The following is a 25951-nucleotide window of genomic DNA, read 5'->3' as shown; positions in this document are numbered from 1 at the left end:
ATCTTCATGCAAAACAAAAAAAGAACTTTAATCCACATTTCACACCATATAAAAAGTTAACTCAAGATGAATCATAGACCTAATTGTAAAGTCAAAACTATGATACTTCTAGACTAAACGTAGAAGACCTTTAGCACTTTGGATTAGGCAAAAAGTTCTATTATCCACCATCAAAAGCATAAAAGGAAAAATTGATAAATTGGGCTTCACGAAAATTTTAAGTTTTTGCTCCTTAAAAGAACACTGTTAAGAGAATGAAAGGACAAGCCACAGACTGGGATGAAATACTTGCAAAGCATGAATCTGAAAAATGACTCATGTGAAGAATATACAAAGAAACCTCAAAAGTCGGTCATACCAAAGCCAATACCTAATTTTTAAAAAAATGGGCAAAATATTTAAACACTTTAGCAGAGGAGACATTCAAATGGCAAGTAAGCATATTGACAAGATACTCAACATTGTTAGTTATTAAAAAAACTTAGAGAAATTCAAATTTAAATTACAATAACACTACATACCTATTAGAATGGCTGAAATTAAAAAGACTGATCATAGCAAGAGCCGACGAGGATATGGAAGAATTGATGGGTAGGAATGTAAAATGGTGCAACTACTTCGGAAAACAGATTGGTGGTTCCTTTGAAAGTTAGAAATATATCTACTCTATGATCTCGCCATTTTTCTCCTAGGTATTTATACAAAAGAAAAAAAAAACCTATGTCCACGTGAAGATTTGTACACAAGTACTCGTAGCCGTTTTATTTGTAGCCCAAACCTGGAAACAATTCAATTATCTATCAACAGGTCAATGAAGAAACAAACTGTGTTATATCCACACAATGGAATAGTACTCAGCAGTTAAAATGAATATGAACTATTGATACACGCATCAACATAGATGGGTCTTGAAATAATTATCCTGAGTGAATGAAGTTGGGCAAAAAAAAAAAAACAACATATTTATTATACTTAATTTTAATATTTATATAAGATCCAGAAAAAGAAAAGTAATCTGTATGGACAGAAAACAAATCTGTAGTTCCCTGGTACCAAGGAGTGGAGGGGAGTGTGTAAGAATGGGAGGAAGAGGTTACTAAGGGGCATGAGGAAGCTTTTGAGGGCAATGTATACCTTGTGGTGATGGTTTCATGGTGTGTATATATATTGAAAATTATCAAAATATATAATTTAAATATGTATAGTTTATTGTGTGTCAATTATATATTACTAAAAAAATTGTAAAAAGAGATCTATAACTATAGATAGAAATTAAAAAAATAAAATCTGTGAACAAAAAATTAGTTTTGGTATTGTGACTAAACTCCCTTCTTCCTCCCAACACTAAGTAATAAGAAATGAATATATTTACTGAAAGCTTATCATGAACTAGGCATAGTTTTAAGTGCTTTACATGGGTTAGCTTATCTAATACTCACAATATCCCTGTGAGATTGATAACTCTATTAGACTATTTTATAGTTGGGAAAACTGAGGCTCAGGTGAACTCATAGCTAGAAGTGACAAAGCCAGCATTCAAAAAGACTTGGTCCAGTCTTCCTTCCCCTTTCTTTCTCCACTGAAAATCTGAACTGTGTCTTTAATCCTTCCTGCAAGCCTATCCAAGCCATTTCCCCCTTTGAAAATTCTTATACCAGCTGCTGAGAAGATAAAGGTCCCTCCATACCCCCTGATAGGAGTTTCTGGCTGATTTTACAAGGCAACCAGATAGAGTGTTGTTGTTGTGACCCCATCTGAAAAGAAAGCCTGGAGAATGGCAGGTGGCCCTGCTCCCAAGGGGAGCCATAGCCTGTGGGTACCGAAACAGAGGAAAACTCAACATGCCTAACAGGAATCAGACCTAGATTTTCTCAGCCTGATATCACATATCCACTGGTAGCCAGTGGGCACACCCACATCAGGTGCGTGGTTGTGATGTTGTTGTTAGTTGCCACCCACTCAGCTCTGACTCACAGTGACTTTATGTATAATGGAACAAAACATTGCCTGGTCCTGTGTCATCTTCATGAATGTTGGTATATTTGAGTCCATTGTTGTGTCAATCCATCTCACTGAGGGTTTCTCTAGTTTTCACTGACCCTCTACTTTACCAACCATGATGTCCACTTTTAGGGACTGGGCTTTCTTGGTGATGATGTGTCTAATGTAAGCAGGAATCAGACCTAGATTTTCTCAGCCTGCTATCAGAAATCCACTGGTAGCCAGTGGGCTCACCTGCGTTCATGGCATGGCCCTGTTGGGGAGGAGGTAAAAAGCTTGCACACTTCTCCCTCCCTGCATGCTTTGTGCAGCTGCTTCACTTGGGCTGAAGAACAGAGTTTTGAAATGTGGAAGCAGCATTGATACATGGAGCATTTATAACTCAGGATCTCAGGTCCCCGGATGCAGAAAAGCCAAAACTAGGATGGTCTTTCCCATTGATGCAGATTTCTCCTGCCACCCCCACTGTGTGATTGGACTTGGGGCAGCATGGGTAGAAAGAGAAGAAGAGGAAGTGCCTGGGCCTCTCTCCCACAGTTTGTGAGGTATGGGAACAGAGCAAAAGCTGCTGTTAGCTGAAGGAAGTGAAGTACCTCTGCAGCCTCCAGTGGGACAATCTCTGCTCTGCCTCTTCTCTGCTGCATCACCCCTCACTCCAACCGTGACTAAGCTGACCCGTTGGTGTCACATTCATTTTCAGGACTGACTCCGGCTTGCAGAAGGAGGGGGAAAGTACAGGCCACAATGCTCTCATTCTAAACAGCAGAAGGTGTATATGTGTGGAGGTGGCCTGTATACATGTATTTTGATTAACTCTTGTTGTGTTTTGGAAAGACCTGAATTAGTTGCCAACATGTTTAAAAGGCGGAGGGATATTTTCACATAAAAACCATATTGAACAACATTGTTTGTATCACTTTCATAGCTTCCTGACTGATCTCCCTGCTTCCATTTTTGCCTTTCTTTCAATTCAGGAGCGAGAGGGATCCTTTTACAATGTAAGTCAAATCAAGTCACTCCACCAATCAGTCTTCCCATGATGTCCCATCTCACTCAGAGTAGAAGCCAGAGTCCCAGAAGTGCTCTGCAAGACCCTACATGGTGGAGCACCCTGGCACTTTAATCTCTCCTCCTCTTCTCCCCCCTCCTCCTCATTCTCCCACTACTAGCACGTACTCTGGTACCAGATTGTGTAGGCTCCAGTCTTGGCTCTGTTCTCTGTGTGACTTAGGGTAAATTACTTCACTTGTCTGTGCCTCACGTCCTCATCTGTAAAATGAGCTAATAATTGTACCTTACTCACTGGGTTGTTATGATGACAAAATAAATTAATATTTTTAAAGCCCTTAAAACAGTGCCTGACACAGAGTAAGAACAATGCATGTGCTTGTTAAATAAATCTTTCCCCCCTGTTCTGCCACTTCAACCATGGCTGGCTTCCTTAATTTTCCTCAAATAAGTGAAGTGCGTTCCTGTCTCAGTGCCTTTGCAAATGCTGCTCTCTCAGACTGGCCTTCTTCCCTTCCACAGATACCCATGAGCTTAATCTCTCAACTCCTTCAAGCCTTCTTGCTTTCCAGCATTTGGGATGAATCAAAAAGTCAAACATTAAAAACAGAAGTGGACAAAAAAAAAAAAAAAAAACCCAAGGAGCAACAAAAAAAAGTATTGATTGAAACTCAGGAAAGAGATGGAAGAAAAAGACAAAATTATATCCAAATGAAGACTAAATTTCAAGACAGCTAAGGGAGAATCCACCACACGTCTGTTAGTTTGTCATACTGTGGTGGCTTGTGTGTCGCTGTGATGCTGCAAGCTTTGACACCAGTATTTCAAATACCAGCAGGGTCACCCTTGGTAGACAGGTTTAAGTGGAGCTTCCAGACTAAGACAGACTAGGAAGAAGGACCTGGTGATCTACTTCTGAAAAAATAGGCCAATGAAAACCTTATGAGTAGCAGTGGAACATTGTCTGATATAGCGCTGAAAGATGAGCCCCTCAGGTTGGAAGACATTGAAAATATGACTTGGAAGAGCTGCCTCCTCAAAGTAGAGGAACCTTAATGACGTGGATGGAGTCAAGCTTTCAGGACTTTCATTTGCTGATGTAGCATGACTCAAAATGAGAAGAAACAGCTGCAAACATCCATTAATAATCGGAACATGGGATGTATGAAGTATGAATCTGGGAAAATTGGAAGCCATCAAAAATGAAATGGAACACATAAACGTTGATATCCTAGGCATAGTGAGCTGAAATGCACTGGTACTGGCCATTCTGAATAGAACAATCTTATGGTTTACCATGCTGTGAATGACAAATTGAAGAGGAATGGCATCATGTTCATCATCAAAAAGAACATAATATGCACATGCCTATAAGGAAGACCAGTTAATACAACTCTTATTCAAATTTACCCACCAACCACTAAGGCCAAAGATGAAGAAATTGAAGTTTTTTTTTTTTTTTTTTTACCAACTCCTGAAGTCTGAAATTGATCAAACATGGAATCAAGATGCAAAGTTGGGAGCAAAGAAGAAAGATTGTAAGTTGGAAGATATGACCTTGGTGATACAAATGATGCCAGGGAAGGCATGACGTAATTTTGCAAGATCAACAACTTATTCATTGCAAATACTTTTTTTCAACAACACAAATGATGACTATACATGTGGACTTCACCAGAGGGAACACACAGAAATCAAATTGACAACATTTGTGGAAAGAGACAATGGAAGAAGTTCAGTTTCACCAGTCAGAACAAGGGCAGGGGCTGACTGCGGAACAGAACATCAATTGCTCATATGCAAGTTCCAGTTGAAGCTGAAAAAATTAGAGCAAGTCCAGGAAAGCCAAAATACAAATTTGAGTATATCCTACCTGAATTTAGAAACCATCTCAAGAACAGATTTGACACATCGAACGCTAATGACTAAATACCAGGTGAGTTTGTGGGATGATATCAAGGACATCATATGTGAAGAAAGCAAAAAGTCATTAAAAAGACAGAAAAGAAAGAAAAGACCAAAATGATGTCAGAAGAGACTCTGAAACTTGTTCTTGAACATAAAATACCTAAAACAAACAAATGAAATGGTCATGTAAAAGAGCTGAACAGAAGATTTCAAAGGGGACTTGAGAAGATAAACCAAAAAAAAAAAAAAAAAAATGAAATGTGCAAAAACCTGGAGTTAGAAAACCAAAAGAGAAGAGCACGCTCAGGATTTCTCAAGTTGAAAGAACTGAAGAAAAAATTCAAGCCTCAAGTTGCAATATTGAAGTCTTCTACAGGCAAAATATTGAACGATGCAGGAAGCATCAAAAGATGATGGAGGGAATACATAGAATCAGTATATCAAAAAGAATTGGTCGATGTTCAGCCATTCCAGGAGGTAGTATACGATCAAGAACTGATGGCACTGAAGAAATAAGTCCAAGCTGCACTAAAAAAAAAAAAAAAACTGAAGGCACTGACAAAAAACAAGGCTCCAGGAATTGATGAAATGCCAACTGAGATGTTTCAACAAATGATACAGAGCTGAAAGTGCTCACTTGTCTACACCAAGAAATTTGGAAGACAGCTACCTGGCCAACCAATGGGCAGAGGTTTATATTTGTACACATTCCAAAGAAAGATAATCCAACAGAATACAGAAATTATCAAACAATATCATTAATATCACACACAAGTAAGACTTTGCTGAAGATCATTCAAAAGCAGCTGCACCAGTACATGAACAGGAAAATGTTAGAAATTCAAGCTGGATTCAGAAGAGGATGTGGAACAAGAGCTATCATTGCTGCTATCAGGTGGATTCCAACGGAAAGCAGAGGATACCAGAAAGATGTTTACCTGTGTTTTGTTGACTACAAAGAAAGGTGTTTGACCGTGTGGATCATAACAAAGTATGGATAATATTGCAAAGAATGAGAATTCTGAAACACTCAATTGTGCTCATGACGAAACTGTACTTAGACCAAGAGGCAATTGTTTGAAAACAACAAGGGGATACCGCATGGTTTAAAATTAGGAAAGGTGTGAGTTAGGGTTATATCCTTTCACCATACTTGTTCAATCTGTATGCCAAGCAAATAATCTGAGAAGCTGGACTGTATGAAGAAGAACTCAGCAACAGGATTGGAGGAAGACTCATTAACAACCTGCGTTCTGCAAATGACACAATCTTCCTTGCTGAAAGTGAAGAGGACTTGAAGCACTTACTGATGAAGATCAGAGACCACAGCCATCAGTATGGATTATACCTCAACATAAAGAAAACAAAAACCTTCACAAATGGATCAATAAGCAACATCATGATAAAGGGAGAAAATGTTGAAGTTGTCAAGGATTTCGTTTTACTTGGATCCACAATCAACACCCATGGAAGCAGCAGTCAAGAAATCAAAAGATGCATTAAAAACCAAAAGTCAGCTCCTGTCGAGTCAATTCTGACTCATAGCAACCCTATAGGACAGAGTAGAACTGCCCCACAGAGTTTCCAAGGATTGGCTGGTGGATTTGAACTGCCAACCTTTAGGTTAGCAGCCGTAGCACTTAACCGCTACACTACCAGGGTTTCCAAAAGATGCGTTGCATTGGACAAATTGGCCACAAAAGACCTCTTTAAAGTGTTGAAAAGCAAAGATGTCACCTTGAGGACTAAGGTGTGCCTGACTCAAGCCATGGTGTTTTCAATCACCTCATATGCATGTGAAAGCTGGACAATGAATAAGGAAGACCAAAGAAGAATTGATACCTTTGAATTATGGTGTTGGTGAAGAATATCGAATATACCATGGACTGCCAAAAGAATGAACAAATCTATTTTGGAAGAAGTACAACTAAAATGCTCCTTAGGAGCAAGGATGGCTAGATGTCATCTCATGTACTTTGGACATGTTATCAGGAGGGACCAATCCCTGGAGAAGGACATCATGCTTGGTAAAGTAGAAGGTCAGTGAAAAAGAGGAAGACCCTCTTCAAGATATATTGACACAGTTGCTGCAACAATGGGTTGAGGCATAGCAAATATTGTGAGAATGGTGCAGGACTCAGCAGTGTTTTTTCCTGTTGTACATAGGGTCGTGATGAGTTGGAACTGACTCGACAGCACCTAAAAACAACAAAAAGGGAGAATAGATTCAAATAAAAATTTTATAAGGAGCAGGGGGAGGAGTCAACACAGCACTATAGACAGAAGCACCATGCCATCCTTTCACAGTAAAGACCCAAAAAACTAAGTAAAACAGAGACAAATGTCAATCTTGGGATTCTAAGCAAGAAATGAAGGGATAAAGAACTCAGCCAAGAACCGAATGCAATAAGAAATGACAGAAAAGAGAGAGCAAGGAGAGATACTAGCAGAGGTCCCCTATCAGCTAATACAGCATGGATTTACCATCTTGGACTCCTGTTGGAAATTGGCAGACAAGGACCATGGGAAAGCAGCTTCATGAAGCTCCCAGCAGGAGACAGAGCACCCTGTAACTAGGGATATATGCTTTCCCACCCCTGACTCTTCCTCCCCCACACTCAGCCCCCACTGCTTCCTAGCTGGTGGTGGTCACTGTGCCAGCCAAGAGCTGCAGACACTGTGTTACCACTTGGATTTGCCCCACCCACATCAAAAAGCAACAGACGGGGAGTACAGGAAAGCAGCTCCACAGACCTCCCAACAGGAGACAGAGCACTCGGTAACCACTGATATATGATTTCCCAACCTCCATCCTTCTTCTCCCTCACTTGGCCTCCACCACTTCCTGCTGGCTGCAGTCTCTTGGCCGGGAAGCACTGGCTTCAGCTCTGTGCCACTTGAATTTCCCCTGCCCACACTGACCAGCTCTCTCAGTGCAATTTCTTTGTTGCTTGTGTTGCTTTTCTCTGCTTCTTTCAATTTCTTCTCTGCCTCTCACCTCTTCTCCTCCTTTCTCTCAAAAACTTGGCTCTGTGTGACATCTTTGCTTCTTCTTTAAAGGCTGTGAAGCACTGCTTGGCTGGGGAACTGGCTCCTTGGTCCACACCACCACATTGGTGGGATCCCCAGGGCCTTTTTTGAGCTACTGGCCCTGCCCAATGGACAAAGTGGTGAAAAGTATCATGCCCACAGATGAACAAACAACAAAGAATGCACAGTCTGCCAGCTCAGTCATAACCAAATAAAACAAAAAGGCAGGACAAAACAAACAAATTTACAATCTGTCCATAAATGAAGAAAATAATTACCAAATGCCCTGTACATAGCAGACAATATCAAAACAAAAAAAAAGACAGGATGGTTTCAGTAGGCATCAAAAATAAAACATCAGATGACTTTCTAGCAGAATAAAAGGCACTAGAACTATCTGATAGGGAATTCAAATCTCTAATATTCAGAGCTATCCAAGAGTTGAAGCAAAAAGAAGACAAAAATGATGAAAAAATAGACAAAATCATGGAAAAGGCAGACAAATTCATGGAAAATACAGACAAAAAAATTAAAGGATTCAGAAAAATAATACAGGGGAAAAAAAAGCCAAAATAAATTCACAACTAGAAATCATATAAAAACAACAACTAGAAATCCAAAAGATAAACAACAGGATTTCAGGGAAGGACAGTGTTTCAGAAGGGCTGAGGAGAAGGTTTGAAACAATGGAAGACAGGATCAGCTAAATTGAAGACAAACACTTGGATACAACTTTGAGGAAAAAAAAAAAAAGAAGAAACCCTGAGAATTACGTGGGATACACTAAAAAGCAAAAATTTATGAGTGATCAGAGTTCCAGAGCAGGGAGAGAAAATGGAAAACACAGAGAGGATCATTGAAGAATGGGTGACAGAAAACTTCACTAATATTATGAAAGATGAAAACCTGACCATCCAGAAATCTCAACAAACCCCATATAGAATAGACCCCAAAAGAAAATCACCAAGGCCTATCATAATCACACTCACTAAAACCAAAGACAAAGAAAAAATCCTACAAGCAGCTCTAGAAAAACAAAAAGTCACATACAGACGAGAAACAATAAGACTAAGCTCTGATTATTCGACAGAAACCATTGCAGACAAGAAGGAAATGGAATGACATATCTAAAACCTTGAAAGAAAAAAAATTGCCAACCAAGAATAATATATCCTGCAAAACTCTCATTCAAATATGATGGTAAAATTAGGGTATTTCCAGATAAACGGAAATAAGGGAGTATGTAAAAGCCAAACCAATGTTATGAGAATTATTAAAGGGAGTCTTTGGTTTGGGAACAAAGAATATCAGACCACAGCCTGAATCTAGGACAGAAGATCATACCAGCCAGATACCAATCTAGGAAATGAACTCTCAAGGATTATCCAAAATCAAAAGAATTACAACAGGGAAACAGGGAAGTTAATCTGTAAATGGCAACAATGTCAGAACAATAAAAGAGGGAATAAATGGTGCAGGTACAGAACTTTCTAATAGAGAAGGCAAGGTGATACCAAGTAATATAAGACTGGTTCAAATCTAGGAAGATAAGGGTAAATTTCAAGGTAACCACAAAGAAAGTTAACAAAACTACTGATGAAAATAAAGAAGAAAAACATAAAGCCTCAATAAAAACAAAAGAAACGAAAAAAAAATCTACAAACAATCCAGCACAGAAGAGTAACAGGAACAAAGAAAATGTCAACACCACAAAAAAAAAAAAGCACTACAAAATAACAGCAATAAACTCACACCTATCAATAATTACATGGAACGTAAATGGCCTAAATGCACCCATAAAGAGACCCAGAGTGACAGAATGGATAAAAAAACAGGATTCCTCAATTTGCTGTCTACAAGAGACACGCCTTAGAAACAAAGACGTAAATTCATTAAAAATCAAAGGATGGAAGAAAATGTATCAAGTGAACAGCTACTAAAAAAGAGCAAGAGTGGCAATACTAATCTCAGATAAAATAGACTTTAAAACAAAATCCATCACAAAAGACAAAGAAGGGCACTATACAGTGATTAAAGGGACAAACTATCATGAAGATATAACCATAATAAATACCTACACACCCAATGATAGGGCTTCCAAATACAAAAAACAAACTCTAACAGCACTGCAAAAAGAAATTGACAGTTCCACAACGATAGCAGAAGACTTCAACACACCACTCTTAGTAAAAGACAGAACATCTAGAAAGAAACTCAACAAAGATACAGAAGAGCTAACAGACAAAATCAGCCAACTTCACCTCATAGACATATATAGAACACTCCACCCAACAGCTGCAAAGTACAAATTCTTTTGCAACCCACATGGAATGTTCTTCAGAATAGACCTCATTTTTGGCCACAGAGCAATCTTCAGCCAAATTCAAAACATTGAGATAATACGAAGCATCTCCTCTGACCTGGAAACTAAATAATACCCTGCTTAAAAACCACCACCAGGTAACAGAAGAAATCAGAGATGGAATTAAAAAATTCCTAAAATCAAACGAGAATGAAAACACATCATACCAAAACTCTCAGGACACAGCAAATACAGTCCTCAGAGGTCAATTTATAGCAATAGATGCACACATTGAAAAAGAAGAAAGATAAAATCAAAACATTAGCTATACAACTTGAACAAATAGACAGAGAACAGTAAAAGAAGCCCACAGCAACCAGAAAAAGGAAATAATAAAGATCAGAGCTGAAATAAATGAAATAGAGAATAGAAAAACAATAGAAAGTATCAACAAAATTAAAAGTTGGTTCTTTAAAAGGACCAAAAAAATTGACAAACCACTGGCCAAACTGACAAAAGAAAAACAGGAGAGGACCCAAATGACCCAAATAAGAAATGAAACAGGGGACATCAGAACTGACCCAACTAAAATAAAAAGGATTGTAACATAGTTATTATGAAAAACTATACTCTAACACATTTGAAAACCTAGAGGAAATAGACAAATTTCTAGAAACATTCTACCTACCCAAACTAACACAAAATGATGTTGAACATCTGAACAGGCCCACAATAAGAGAAGAGATTGAAAAGGTAATTTAAAAAAAAGCTCCCAACAACAACAACAACAAAAAGTCCTGGCCCAGATGGCTTCACTGGAGAATTCTACCAGACATTCAGAGAAGAACTTACACCAGTACTACTCAAACTATTTCAGAACATAGAAAAGGAAGAGATACTTCCAAATTCATTCTATGAAGCCAGCCTAACCCTGATACCAAAACCAGGCAAAGATACCACAAAAAAAGAAAATTACAGACCAATATCTCCTACGAATACAGATGCAAAAATTCTGAACAAAATTCTAGCCAATAGAATTCAGCATCATATCAAAAATAACAACACACCATGAGCAAGTAGGATTCATATCAAGTATGCAAGGATGGTTCAACATTAGAAAATCAATCAACGTAATAAACCACATAAATAAAAGGAAAGAAAAGAATCACATGATCATCTCAATAGATGCAGAAAAGTCATCTGACAAAGTCCAACACCCATTCCTGATAAAAACTCTCCATATGGTAGATATAGAAGGAAAATTTCTCTACATAATAAAGGGCTTCAAACTACGGTACATACAATTATGCAACAATAAAGAACAGCAATGAATCTGTGAAGCATCTCATAACATGGATGAATCTGGAGGGTATTATGCTGAGTGAAATAAGTCAATCACAAAAGGACAAAGGTTGTATGAGACCACTACTGTAAAAACTCACAAAAAGGTTTATACCCAAAAAGAAACAAACTTTGATGGTTACAAAGAAGAGGGGTAGGGATGGAAAAACATTAGACAATAAAAAAAAAAGATAACTTTAACTTTGGTGAAGGTTAAGACAGTACACAATACTGGGGAAGCCAGCACGACTTGTACAAAACAAGGTCATGGAAGCTCCTTAAACACGTCCAAACTCCCTGAGGAACCGAATTGCTGGGCTGAGGGCTGTGGGGACCATGGTCTCCGGAAACATCTAGCTCAACTGACATAGCATAGTCTGTAAAGAAAATGTTCTACTTTCTACTTTGGTGAGTAGCGTCTAGGTCTTAAAAGCCTGTGTGCAGCCATCTAAGATACTTCCACCAGTCTCACCCCTTTGGGAGCAAAGGAGAATGAAGAAAACTGAAGACACAAGGAAAGATTAGTACAAAGGACTAATGGACCACATCTACCACAGCATCTACCAGAATGAGCCCAGTACAACGAATGGTGCCCGACTACCACCACTGACTGTTCTGACAGGGATTACAAGAGAGGGTCCAAGACAGAGCTGGAGAAAAATGTAGAACAAAACTCTAACTCACAGCAAAAAAAAAAAAAAAAAGACCAGACTTACTGACCTGACAGAGACTGGAGAAACCCCAAGAGTATGACCACCGGACACCCTTTCAGCTCAGTAATAAAGTCACTCCCTTGGTTCACCCTTCAGCCAAAGATTAGACAGGCCCATAAAACGAGACTAAAGGGCACACAAGCCCAGGGGCAAGGACTAGAAGGAAGGAGGGGACAGGAAAGCTGGTAATAGGGAACCCAAGGTCGAAAAGGGATAGTGCTGACGTATCATGGGGTTGTTAACCAATGTTGTAAAACAATATGTGCATTAACTGTTTAATGAGAAGCTTGTTTGTTCTGTAAACTGTCAACTAAAATACAACTAAAAAAGAAGTTGTAAGGATGCTTGTAAGTTAGCCCAAACAATAATACCTAATTATTTTTATGAGGGACTAAATGAGGTGGATTGACACAGTGGCTGCGACAATGAGCTCAAGCATAACAACGATTGTAAGGATGGCACAGGACGGGGCAGTGTTTCATTCTGTTGTACATAGGGTCAGAACTGACTCGACAGCACCTAACAACAATAACAACAACAAATGAATTTTTAACATTTTTTTAAAAAAATGAACAAATTTCACCATATGGTAAAGATTATAAGCTAAAAAATCTATAGCAATCATATTGATGGAGAAATTAGTTGCAACTCGTTTAGGTTAGGCAAAAGATAGGATTATTGCAACTGTCTTGCATAGCACCGAAGGGTCTGGACATCAATATGAGAATAGAAGAAAATTAAGGCTGTAAAGATTGTAAGGAAGAGATATAATGGTCTAAACTCAGTGCCGTCGAGTCGATATAATGGTAGTAGATGATACAATAATATATGCAGAAAATTTAAAAGAATCAGTAAATTATTAGAAAAAAATCTTTACAAGGAGCATTGAAGATTGGAAATTTACCAAGAGAATTAAAATGTTAAGAGAATTTTGTTTTAGAAAATCATGAGGATACCTAAAGTTATGAATTAGATATGGATTAGCACATGGTCGCATAGTGGTTAAGTGTTATGGCTGCTAACCAAATGGTCAGCAGTTCAAATCCACCAGGTGGTCCTTGGAAACCCTATGTGGCAGTTCTGCTCTGTCCTATAGGGTCACTGTGAGTTGGAATCGACTTGATGGCAATGGGTTTGGTTTTTGGGTTTTTTTAGTTAGAAAATACCTTACTAAGCCATCTTCTACCAGCTGCTGTTGAGTCAGTTCCTCCTCATAGCAACTCCATGTAGTCAGAGTAGACCTGTGCTCCACAGAAATGTGAATTACTGATTATCCTAAAGTAGCAGAGGTGATTCTGAATGGACTCGAACCTCCAACCTTTCTTTAGCAGCACAGCACGTTAACCGTTTGCACCTCCCAGGGACTCCAGCCATCTTATACTTCTAGGTATTCCTGAGTATCCAAGACTAGCTTGTCATCAACCCTGGCTCTTAGAAAATCTTTTGCCATTTAACTTTCACTCTGCTCCCTCCCCTAGTCCAGGCTGAGCTGTCTTGTTTGGCCCTGTGGCCACCCAAGAAGCTGCAGATCCTGAGTCTTTGTACTTGCTTCAAGGACAGGCTGGGACACACCCATCTCCAGACTTCCCAGACTTTCCAAGCAGAAAATCATGCCAGAGGCCAAGCAACCCCAGCAGCTCTGTCCACTCTCAGCCTTTCTTCTTCTCCCGTGGATCTTCAGGTCTCCCTTGGACCCTCTGCTTCTCCTGAGAATGATGCTGCTTCTATTTCTGTTTGGCATGCCAGAAATTATAGCTTTTACACATCCTTCAACAAAGGTTTATCTTAAGCTGTGAAGTGTTTGTTTGCTTTCCAGAGAACTCTGAACAATTACATATGGAGACTTCAGTACGAGTCACTTAAATAAACATCACCTATTCAGAGACGAAGATCCCTGGGTGGTGCAAATGGTTTGCACTGGACAAAGTGGCTGCAACAATGGGATCAAACAGACCTATTATTGTGAGGATGGTGCAGGACTGGGCAATATTTTATTCTGTTATACACGGGGTCCCTATGAGTTGGAGCCAACTTGACAGCACCTAACAGCAACATTAACTACTAGTTGGCAGTTGGACCGAACCCAGTAGTGCTGTGGAAGAAAGGCCTGGAGATCTGCTTCCATAAAAAGTATAGTCAAGAAAACCCTAAGGATCAGTTCTACTCTGTAAAACATGGGGTCGTGATGAGTTGGAATTGACTCAATGGCAATGGGTATTCAGAGACAAACAGTCCGTGGGTGGTGCAAATGGTGAACACACTTGACTGCTAACCGGAAGCAGAATTTCAATTCCACCTAGAGGCACCTTGGAAGAAAGGTCTGGCAATTGACTTTCAAAAAAGCAGTTACTGACAACACTATGGAACACAGTTCTACTCTGACACCCTTGGATTCATCGTGAGTTGGAAACGACCCTACAGCGCTTGGTTTGGTTTTGTTTTGGATTGTTTGTTTTACTCAGAGACAGTGAGGGTATGGGAGAGGACACTCCTTCACATTCCCAGCTTTGGTCCTGGGGAAAGACTACTTAGAGGTGCCTCTTCTAGGTCATCCAGAAAATGGTTTGTAACTTCTGGTCCTTCCTGCCCTTGGCCATGCATCTTCAGAGATCCATGGCAAGACTCCCCCTTCCCACCTTATCTTGAAGAAGAGAGGCTTAAGGCTGAGAGAACCAACCTCATCAGAGTAGATTTAGAGATGCATACACTGTCAAAGGGGTAAAAATGAATGTCTTATGATTGAAATCGTTTCAAATGATTAAAATCCAAAGGGTGGGGAAGAGGAACAAAAATACAGGAAAAAAAAAAAAATCTCCCAACATCTGTGTGGCTTTTGTTTGATGTCGTTTGAATTAGAGGTGGAGAGGGAGTGAAAAGGGTACAGTTATTGGCTTTTGACTAGTTTTTTTAAAGGATTTATGGAACCCAGATGTTGAATAATTTTTTTTTTTCTTTTCAGGAAGTTCGTCCAATGGAGTCCTCATCTAATCCCTCACTGCCCCATCAAATGAAATCAGTTTGCTAACAGGTTTTGGGGCAGAAAAGAGTTCTGTAAATTTGTTCCAGAGTAAGGCAAAAACCCAACCAAACCCGTTGCCGTAGAATCAATTCCGACTAACAGAGACCACGTAGGACAGAGGAGAACTTCCCCATAGGGTTTCCAAGGATCAGCTGGCAGATTTGAACTGCTGACCTTTTGATTAGCAGCTGAGCTTTTAACCACTGCGTCACCAGGGCTCCCGTTCCAGAATAGATAGTATTAACTAAGGCTCATTCTTTGATGACAAAAATCTCCCCTTGAAATCCAAATATCTTGACCATCCCACCACAACCCCCTTCTCTCTTTCCTTTAACTAGAAGCCATGTTCTCTGCCGAGGCTGGGGAGGAGGTGAGCTGGTCAGCGTCCTCACCCAAAACCGGTTGCTATGGAGTGGATTCAGACTTAGGTCAACTCCATGTGTGTCGGAGTAGAACTGTGCTCCATAAGGTTTCCAGTGGCTGACATTTTTGGAAGTAGATCACCCTGCTTTCTTCCGAGGTGCCTCTGGATGGACTTGAACCACCAAACTTTCTGTTAGCAGCTGAGCTCTTTAGCCGTTTGCAACACTCGGGGATTCCATTCCCACCAGAATGGAACCTTACTGAGCATGGAATGACCCTGTCCAGGATGGTCATTATCAGTGCCCCCCGTCTCTGGCTGTGACAGAAGGAAGAGGGAACAAGAAATATATGGTGCTAAGGAGGACAAATTAAGAAGCCAAACATACAGAACATTCATGAATGCTTTTTGATTAAAATCAAAAAGCTCAACACATGTTGATAGTATAAATACAGATTATAGAGAATTTCTAAATCTGTACATTTTCACCATTCATTTTTGTAGTTACAAAATATACCACTTCCCCTCACCACCGCAGTTTCCCATTCAACCCCAGCACTACTGCAGCCTCTGTTATTTAAGATTTCACTTCTCAAGTTGACTTTTGAAATTAGGTAGGTTTTAAATATACACTGCCTTTAAAATCCAGAAGTGAGTGGCTCTCAGCCTGTCTCTCATATTGAGAAGATCAGAGTCTCTGGGGGCACTTCTGTAACTGTCCTCACTCTCCTCACATTTTGTTGGCTGCCACATGTATGACCTTACCCTTCTCTATGCTTCCTCTCTGTACTGGCTGAAGCCTGCCTGCTCTCACACACTCCATGGTGTGTTGTACAGAGTAGTGTTGAGACCACGCTCTGGAGGCCGGCTGCCCAAGATCACAGCATGGCTTTTACTGTGTGACCAAGACAGTTAATCTCTCTGTGCCTTACTTGCCTCATCTTTTAAAAATCAATACAATATGTTGTGGATTGAATTATGTCCGCCCCAAAATGTGTGTATCAACTTGGTTAGGCCATGCTTCCCAGTATTGAGTGGTTATCCTCCATTTTGTGATTGTAACTTTGTGTTAAAAGGATTAGGGTGGGATTGGAACACCACCCTTACTCAGGTCACCTCCCTGATCGAATGCAAAGAGAGTTTCCCTGGGGTGGGGTCTGCACCACCTTTTATATCTCAAGAGATAAAAGGAAAGCGAAGCAGGCAGAGAGTTGGGGACCTCATACCACTAAGAAAGCAGCACCAGTAACAGAGCTCATCCTTTGGACCCGGGGTCCCTGCACCTGGGAAGCTGCTTGACCAGGGGAAGATTGAGGACAAGGGCCTTCTTCTAGAGTTGACAGAGAGAGAAAGCCTCCCCCTTGAGCCAACACCCTGAATTTGGACTTATAACCTACTACCCATACCCATTGCTGTCCAGTAGATTCGACTCATAGTGACCCTATAGGACAAAGTAGAACTACCTCACACAGTTTCCAAGAAGCACCTGGTGGATTCAGACTGCTGACCTTTTGGTTAGCAGCAGTAGCACTTAACCACTATGCCACCAGGGTTTCCTGTAACCTACTAGACTGTGAGAAAATTAATTTCTCTTTGTTAAAGCCATCCACTTGTTATATTTCTGTTATGGCAGCACTAGATGACTAAGATACAATACTTATATTGTAAGAAGATTGTAAGAAATAAACTAATATCCATAAAGTGCCTAGAACAATGCCTGGAGGTGTTGTGTGAGGGTTAGGTATCCTTATTTTCCTGTCTCACTGTTCACATTATTGGTCCATGTGGCCCTCCCGGGTCGCCCCTCTCTCTGATGATCAATGTCCTCCCTGTTCTTATGAAACCATTGTCTATACTGTGCACTTAATACCTGGCATATTCTACCTAACCATGTCATTTATTTTTTTCGTGTACCTTTTTTCTTCTTCAACCAAAGTCTTGAACGACATGAATGATCTTTAACACATTTTTGTACCTTCCGTGTCCTGTATGGAAACCCTAGTGGCGTAGTGGTTAAGAGCTATGGCTGTTCACCATAAAAGGTCAGCGGTTCGAATCCATCAGGTGCTCTTTGGAAACCGCCTGGGGCCGTTCTACTCTGTCCTATAGGGTCGCTATGAGTTGGAATTGACTCAACGGCAATGGATTTGTTTTTGGTTTTGGTGTCCTGTACAGCACTTTGCACAGTACAGGTCCTTAAGTCATTTTTGTTATTGGAATGGTGACAGTGCAGAATTTGGAAAGAAGGACATGGCAGAAAAAGAAAGAAACTCCATTTTGAGTATGCTGTCTGCTACTCTAACACTGAAGAATCCAAACCATCTAGGCAAGCAGAAAGGCAGAATTTTGGTCTTCTCTGGGCTGGTGAGCCTGATAGAACCATAGTTTCCTTTGTTGGTACCATGTGGGTTTTATTTGGAATGTTGTCTCTGAGAACCACATGGGCATTTTTATTTATCCTCAATTCTGTCTGACAAGGAAAAGATGCTGACATCCTTTAGTCAATGCAATTCTGATTCCCATTCAATGTATCTCCCACAACGGTCTGCTGGTCCCTCTGTAGAAAGTTCTGCATGCCTTGGCATGAGGGCTGCTCAGCACTTTATCACCACGTGTGACTCTCTAGAAGGTGTGGAAGCTACATGGACCTGTGTGACAGGTGTTCCTGGTGGAGTTCTGGTAGTGAGATGGATGCACAGGGAGTGAAGGGCAGCAAGAGTGGTGTATAAAGGCAAGAGATGTATACTCAGGTTGAAAAGCAGTCTAGTTTGGCTTAGTTTTGAGGAAGTGGGTTTGTCTTGAGGTGAATCTGAATGTGAAGAGCAGGCCCTACTCCTAAGCTCTGTGATTGAAAAACTTGTGCCAAATTAATGTCTGTGGAATGAAAGAATGAATGAGGACCCTGGTGTGGCTCTAGGTCCTCAACTCTGGAATATGCAAAAAAGACTAGGTTGTTCTGTGTATTCGTCACATTGGTACAGGCCAAGCCTGGAATATCTTCTGAGTTTTAGAGTAAATTTAGAATAAAATAAAGTTATGAATTTATGCAATCTCTCTACCCAAGGCTCCAAGCTTTGTACAAGCCTCTAGCCCATTCTTTGAATTATCTAAGATGCAGATGCGATCACGGTACACACACTCCTTCAGTGGTTCTTGCTTCACTCAGAAATCTAAGTCTAAAGTCCTTGTGTGTCTCAGGAAACTCTCACTGTTCTCCCCCCACCTTCTCTTCCCATCTCATCTCTATTGCTCCTCCATTCAATATTCAAAAGTTCATTTCTTGTACTCTATTGAAAGCTATTTGCTGTTCTCCAACGTGCCAGACTCTCTCAAGCTTCCAAGTCTTTCCATAAATCATTCCGCTGCCAAGAATGTCCACCAGCCTTTTCTTCTGGCTAATGTCTACTCATTCTCTCAGGGTTAGGTCAAGAGCTATCTCTCCTGTGAAGCCTTCTCTGATCCCCTCCCATGCAGAGTATGTTGCTCTCTTTTTTGGGTGCTTCCAGCAACCTTTGCAAATCTCTATTGTTACACACTTCTCTGTCTCTCCAGACTGTGATCTGTTGTTAGCTGCTGTCAAGTCGGCCCCTGACTCACGGAGACTTCATGTACAATGGAATCAGACTATTGTGATCCTTAGGGTTTTCACTGGCTGATTTTTGGAAGTAGACCTCTAGGCCTTTCTCTCTATTCTGTCTTAGCCTGGAAGCTCTGCTGAAACCTCTTCAGCATGATTACAACATGCAAGCCTCCACTGACAGACAAGAGGTGGCTACGCTTGAGGTACAATGGTCAGAAATCAAACCTGGGTCTCCCAAGTGGAGGGCGAGAATTCTACCACTGAACCACTGCTGCCCTCGACCGTGATCTGCTTGACCTAATTATTTACCATTGAGCACAATTCTAGTAGAGAAATTTTTGGCTATAAATATAATTATTAATTGAATACATTATCATGGTTATATTATGGACTGGGGAGTTTATCAAGCCTGAGTTTGCATCATAGAACCTCCATTTTCGGAACTTCGCTAGTTTTGCTACCTTTCTTGGCTTCTATTTCTTCATCTGTAAATGGAGATCATAATTACATCCACCTCATAGCTCATACTCATAAAAAAAAATAGTTGAGTGTTAAATGGAAAAATGCCTGTCAATGTCTTAGCACAGGGCTTTGAACATAGCATGTACTCAGTATTCTAGCAGGTGCCCAGGTGTAGACTGAAGTTGGTTTTTTGTTCTCTCTGCTTCAGAAAGAAAGGTGCTAAAAAGCCACAGAGGCCAACCTTCTTTAGAAGGGGATTGAGATGAGGGATATATTCTTTGTAATCACTGTAGGTGGCTATCTTTAGAAGATGACTGCCTTATTGTCTGGGAAAAGAGAGATGGAATACAACTCTATGTTTTGAAGCCCAAACCCTGGGCTAGAGGAGAGGAGAGGAGGGTGGAGGTCTAGGTTCCTGCTTTGGCAGACTTCCAGCCAAACCTTACTCCGTGCTCCAGGCCTGGCTTGCAGCTAGAGTGGAGGCAGCTTGTAAAAGGAAGAAACACTGATGTAAAAAGGCTGGAACTGGGAAGTTGCCCTGCAACTGAGCGGTGAGGTCCAGTCCCCCCCACCCCGCACCCCACCCCACACACACAGTTAGTGCAACAGAGTGGAAAGTGCTGGACTGGAATCCACATCCTAAACCAAGGTACTCTGACACTGGAGCAGATAGAGTCCAGTGTCCTGGCTTTTCCCTGCTATTGGCAAGTAGAAGGGTGAGACTTGTTCATCACACTTTTCAGGGGTTGACCTGGGTCATATGAATTGCACAAGAAAACTATGGAAAGGGTTTAGGGGTCCCTACATTTTGAGCCAGAATTGACATGACAGCCCATAACAACAGGTTATGATGTTATTATTAGGTACCTGGGTTTGCAGAGTTTGCCCGTTGCTAATGGAAAGTTTGGTGCCACAGGAGAAAGCCTAGTGTGTTATTTCTGTAAAGATGACAACCACTGAAAACCCTACGGAGTGTGGTTCTACCCCAAAACACGTGGGATTGCCATGAATCGGAATCTACTAGGTTGAATGAAGGTGTGCTGTCAGGTGGGGTTGATTTTGGGTACCATGGTAGCTTCCATAGTGGAATGCATCCTCCCCAGGGGGTTCAGAAGACAACCAGTGAAATGTGGGCAGAACATATTAGAACCTCTATTTGTATTTGCTTTTTTTTAATGTGTAAAGCCAGAGAATGAGTGCTTCCCTACTACCTGGTATACAGACTGGCATGGGCTCTCTTGCTGGGCCTGCTTGTCAGATGGTCGCACGTCCTAGGCACATGTGAGATGTTCCATGGAGGGGTTGGCAGAGATGCCTTCGCTGGTTTGCTTGCTTTCAGAGAACTCTAATGTACTGTGATTTACGTGTGCCCAGCCAGTGTGCTTATGGTGTGTGTTATTTGGCTTAACTTAGACCAGCCACACGGGACGGACGTACAAGCGGCATAAAAAATGTTTCTAAAAAAAAAAAAGAAAAAAATCCACATCTTGAAGATAACACTAACGATGCAAACACACACAACAACAAAACATGTCAAAATTGATGCTTCTCCTACTTTTAGTACAAATTCTTTGCCAGCCAGGAAATGAGGTACAAACAATGATGATTTAAGCAGATCTGACAGTATGCTACATAGCAAGCATTTTTTTTTTTTTTTGAAAAGTAAACTCAGTATCTTCTTTCAAGGTAAAGACAATGTATGAACAATGAGCATGAAAATGATTGCTTATCAAAATAAATCATACACCGAAAAAGCTTTAGGAAAACGATACGCCATTAATAAGTGATTTTGTTAAACAGTAACACCCGAGAGTAACGTGCTCCATAGAACGATCCACTCTATGAGATCAAAGGGATGACATTTGCCCAAAATCAAAGATGAGAAGGCAGGAAGGGGTAGAAAGTCAGGGCGAAAGGAGCCGGAGGGCCCAGGGCGAAAACGGGGAGAGCACTGACACACTGTGGGGAATGAATCCAATATCAGGGAACACTTCCTGTGCAAACTCTCGGATGGGAAACTCATTTGCTCTGTAAACTTTCATCTAATGCACAATAAAAAACATTTTTTAAGTGATTTTGTGGGTGAAGATGATCTAATGTTATCAGATATTATTCTTTTCTCTATATACCTAAAAAACTTGAAAATAGAATTTTCCGAACTATCTTTAAAATCTTCCAAAAAGATTCAGTGTTTTGACCCATTTGCTTAGAATGTAAAATTGCAACACTTTGCAATTCACTTGCAAAAATAGTTGGCATCAGGACAGACGTTAATTCACTAATTAAATTTCATCAAAAGCCTTCACATAATTTGTGGTGACTTGATTATTACTCAAGTTCTGGCAGCAAAGAAGAATGAGCGTTACTCATTATTCCGTTATCAGACATCTTCCAACAAGGCAAACAGACTTCATCTCTTAAGTGGTGGATACTTTTGCCTCTACATGTAATAATTTTTATTTTCTCTTTTCTAAAACCATGTGTCTTTCTCGATTCTTCTCTCTCTGACACCAGGCAGATTCAAGCCACGTAGGAAGTATGACATGTTGGCCGTAACCACACGGACACTTTCTTTTCTGGGATTACAAGTTGCTGGGGAATTTGCTCTCAGAAACTAAAAAAATAAAATAAACAAAAAAACTGGCCATCATGGGGATTAAAATTCAACACAGACCCAGAGATTCAGATCCAGACTAATGACTTAAATTAAAAATATTAGGGCTGCAATTTCATTTAATCTTCATAAGAAAAATTGTTATGTACACAAAACTACACAAGCACTCTTCGAATTCAAAGAAGAAAAGTAACACGATATTTATGTATTTCATTATGTTTTTATTTAAAAGGAGTCCCTGGGGGGTATATATGGTCAACATACTTGCTGATAACTGAAAGGTTGTTGGCTTGAGTCCACCCAGAGGCACCTCGGAAAAAAAGGCCTGGTGATCTACTTATGAAAAATCAGCCATTGAGGACCCTGTGGAGCATAGTTTTATTCTGACACAAATGGGGTCACCATGAGTTGGCATCAACTCAACAGCAACTGGTTTGGTTTTGGATTATTTAAAAGGGCAGCAGGGGCCTACCAGCAGGTAATCCACAGACGCTGTCACTTCTTGATTAAATGCTCCTTGTCTGCCTTTATCTGGGGAATCAGACCTGCAGGTTGAAGCTATAGCGAATGCCAAACCTTCTGACTTATGGGCTGTCCTGGTTCTACTGCCCCACTTACCTCCAGCTTTACCCCAAGCCCCAACGCCACATCCCAGCAAGGAACTAGGGAGGGTAGAATAAAATGTATCAGGATTAGGTTCATCGGAGAAAAACATGGACCGCTTCCCCTCCACCCAAAAAAAAAGTGCGTTAAGAAAGATAGAGGTGTCATTTCCGCTGGTGTGAAATAATTTCAGAGATAAACAGGAAAGGTCTGACGGCAACTCCACAGTCATCAGGGAACCAGGAGTTTTCCAACCTTCTGCTACAACATTCTTATGGTTCAAGATGGCTGCTGTGGCTCCAACCATCTCGTCAGCTGGATGGAGAAAGGGGAAAAGAATGGCTTTTTCATCCTTTAAGGAGACCTCTTGAAATGCCAGACAATACTCCCACTCAGGGCCAGAGTAAGGCACATGAGGACCTTAAATACTGACGATCTGTGGTGCCCCTCCTCTGCTTGCTCACGCATTTGAATGGGATATGTGAGTTGTGTGTGTGTGTGTGTGTCTTCACTACCTACAATGTAACTTCTTTTTAAATGCAACTATAATATTTTTTTTTTTATAATATTAGCAATTGAACCCAAAAGTGGTGTATGCCATTTCAGCAGAATGAGATGAATTGGATTATAAAATTTTTAGTGCGTGTTTTGAGAGGTACTAAGATTTTTACCATATACCACATTTTCTACAAAAGAATTTTCCACATATTCTACGACAAAGAAAATGAGTCAGTGAACCTAGTTGTTTCAATAATCAGTGTAAAATTCTGTTGATTTCCAACAATAAAAAATTTACTTTCACCAATTTTGCATTAAACGTCTCATACTTCAATTTTCATGCTTTCATTTCTAACACTTTGTAATTAAAAGTGTCTTTCTATGCTTTGCTCATACAAATTCTTAAATGATTTCATCACAATTAAGCTGCCAAACAATATCTACTTCCATACATCATAACGATAATGAATCCAGTCTTTCTTGAATCCTTGTTGTAAAATGAAGGTTTTTCCAGTCTCTTTAGGGACAAAAATGAGCATTCTGTTGTGCAGTTTGTGATCATTAAAGTTAGGTATATGTTTTTTTTTTTTTATATGCATAAAACAATTTCAACATCGGGCAATACGCATTGTATTTTATCTTCTATTATGGAATCATACATGCCTACATGAGTAAAATTTGTCTTCCCTGAATCTGTAAATTTAGTTCTCATGTAAGAGTGAAACTGTCACACGTCTCCGTACAGGTGTGTATTTAAGTCTTTGGGATAAGCCTGCAGTAATTTCTTGAATGCCTTCATTCATTCTTCATCAGGTATAGCCACACTGTCAAAGAAGGAAAATCTATTTGAAGGAGCATGATACGCTTTTGCTCTTCTTTTCATGCAAGATTCAAGTGTGTCAATAATAGTGTAGCATGTGGTTATGCACAATTGATCTCTGGCCCTCAATGATACTTCTAGAGCACTTCCATCATTTACTTGTTTCTGGTTAATGTATCTGTGATGGTGAACTGCTTGATAGTCAGTATTCGGCAGTATTTGTTTTGTTGTGTTTTCAAAATCTTCACTTAAATTATGTAAGTACTCTGTTAATGACTGGTGGAGACCTGTGCACATCTTTAATTTTTCTTCTGAATTGAGGAGAGCTTGACTCATATGACGAAAATGCTGCAATATATTATTCCACATAACCAAAGTAAATACATACTCTAGTGTTTGCATTTTGGTGATGTTTTCAGCAATTCCAGGTTGCACCCATTGCTACATCATGCACTTCCCAACATGTATTAAAAAGACATTTTAATACTCAGTCATTGCCTAAATATATTTTATGAACTGCCCATTGGTGAGTAGAAGTGGCAAAAAATGTGTAGAGTAACTGAACAGTAGAAAAAAATCAACTGCTCCTGGACAACAATGTAGTGCGCTACCTCCTACAAGATTAAGTAAATGTGTAGCACGTGGTATGAAAATGGCACATTCATTACGTTCTCAAATTTTCCATTGCATGCCTTTATAATGCCCTGACATATTGGCAGCATTGTCATAGTACTGGCCACTGCACTTAGAAAAATCAATTTTGCAAACTTCACATAACCAGTGAAGTACTTAATGTGCAATTTCTTTCTGACTTTTTAGAGTAGAAAATGTGATAAATCACTCAACGGGCTTCCCAGCTATTGGAGATACGTATCTTAAAATAATACTTAGCTGATCTGTATGATATCAGGAGTGGAATCTGTAGACAAACTGAAATATCGAACTATCTTATTTCACAGAAAATAGTCAATCGAACTTTATCACTTATTAAGTTTATTAATTCTTCACATGTTATTTTAGACATATGTGATGTGTTGCCCTTTCCTGTGTTACCATATTTTGAGATGTGATCTGCTAAAAATGGATCAAACTAAGCAACAAGTTCAAATAAACTCCCCAAATTTCCATTTTGTGAGGACTGAAACACTTCATTTCTTCCTTCAAAAGATAGTCCACGTTCAGAGATTGTTATAATGACAGCAACAGCATGTTGCAAAACAGCTTTCCAATACTGACATTCTTCATTAATTTGTGTTTCCATTTCATGAGTTAAGCCAAAACCGTGTCTTCAGTTTAAATATGACAATATGCAACCTCTGCGAATTAAACTGTTCATCAGTCATACTTGAGTTGTGCCAATCACTAAATCCATCCACAGCAAATTGAGAATTAAATGATTATGACTGAATAGTTTGCAAACAAAACAATATACAGAACCGACTGGTGGAGAACACGGTAGCTACTCCCCCTTATAATTTTCACCACTAGCTTTGCACCCTAGAAGTATATTCTGGCTACAGAACCTTGTGTGTTTACCATCCAGAAATTTCCAACACAAATTTCAAATGGTCCACTGTGATGTTGATAGTCACTTGGCTTGCTTTTGATCCAATAACTTACATCATTATAAGAAAAATTATTCCACAAAGCAGGATCTGTATTTCTGTTGATGGGGTCTGCAGATGTGACAA

At 40.0% G+C, this 25951-nt stretch overlaps 1 long non-coding RNA gene across 6 annotated transcripts in view; it reads left to right on the top strand.

Annotated features, from left to right (window-relative positions):
* LOC111751451 (uncharacterized) overlaps positions 1 to 25951 on the top strand; it is a 116528-nt gene that overhangs the window by 77978 nt on the left and 12599 nt on the right. The window lies entirely within an intron of this gene.

This window comes from Loxodonta africana, chromosome 1 (assembly GCF_030014295.1).
Source record: "Loxodonta africana isolate mLoxAfr1 chromosome 1, mLoxAfr1.hap2, whole genome shotgun sequence".
In the NCBI taxonomy this organism is placed as follows: Eukaryota; Metazoa; Chordata; class Mammalia; order Proboscidea; family Elephantidae; genus Loxodonta; species Loxodonta africana.
Note: the sequence above shows the minus strand (reverse complement) of the source record. Positions and strands in the feature narration are given on the sequence as shown.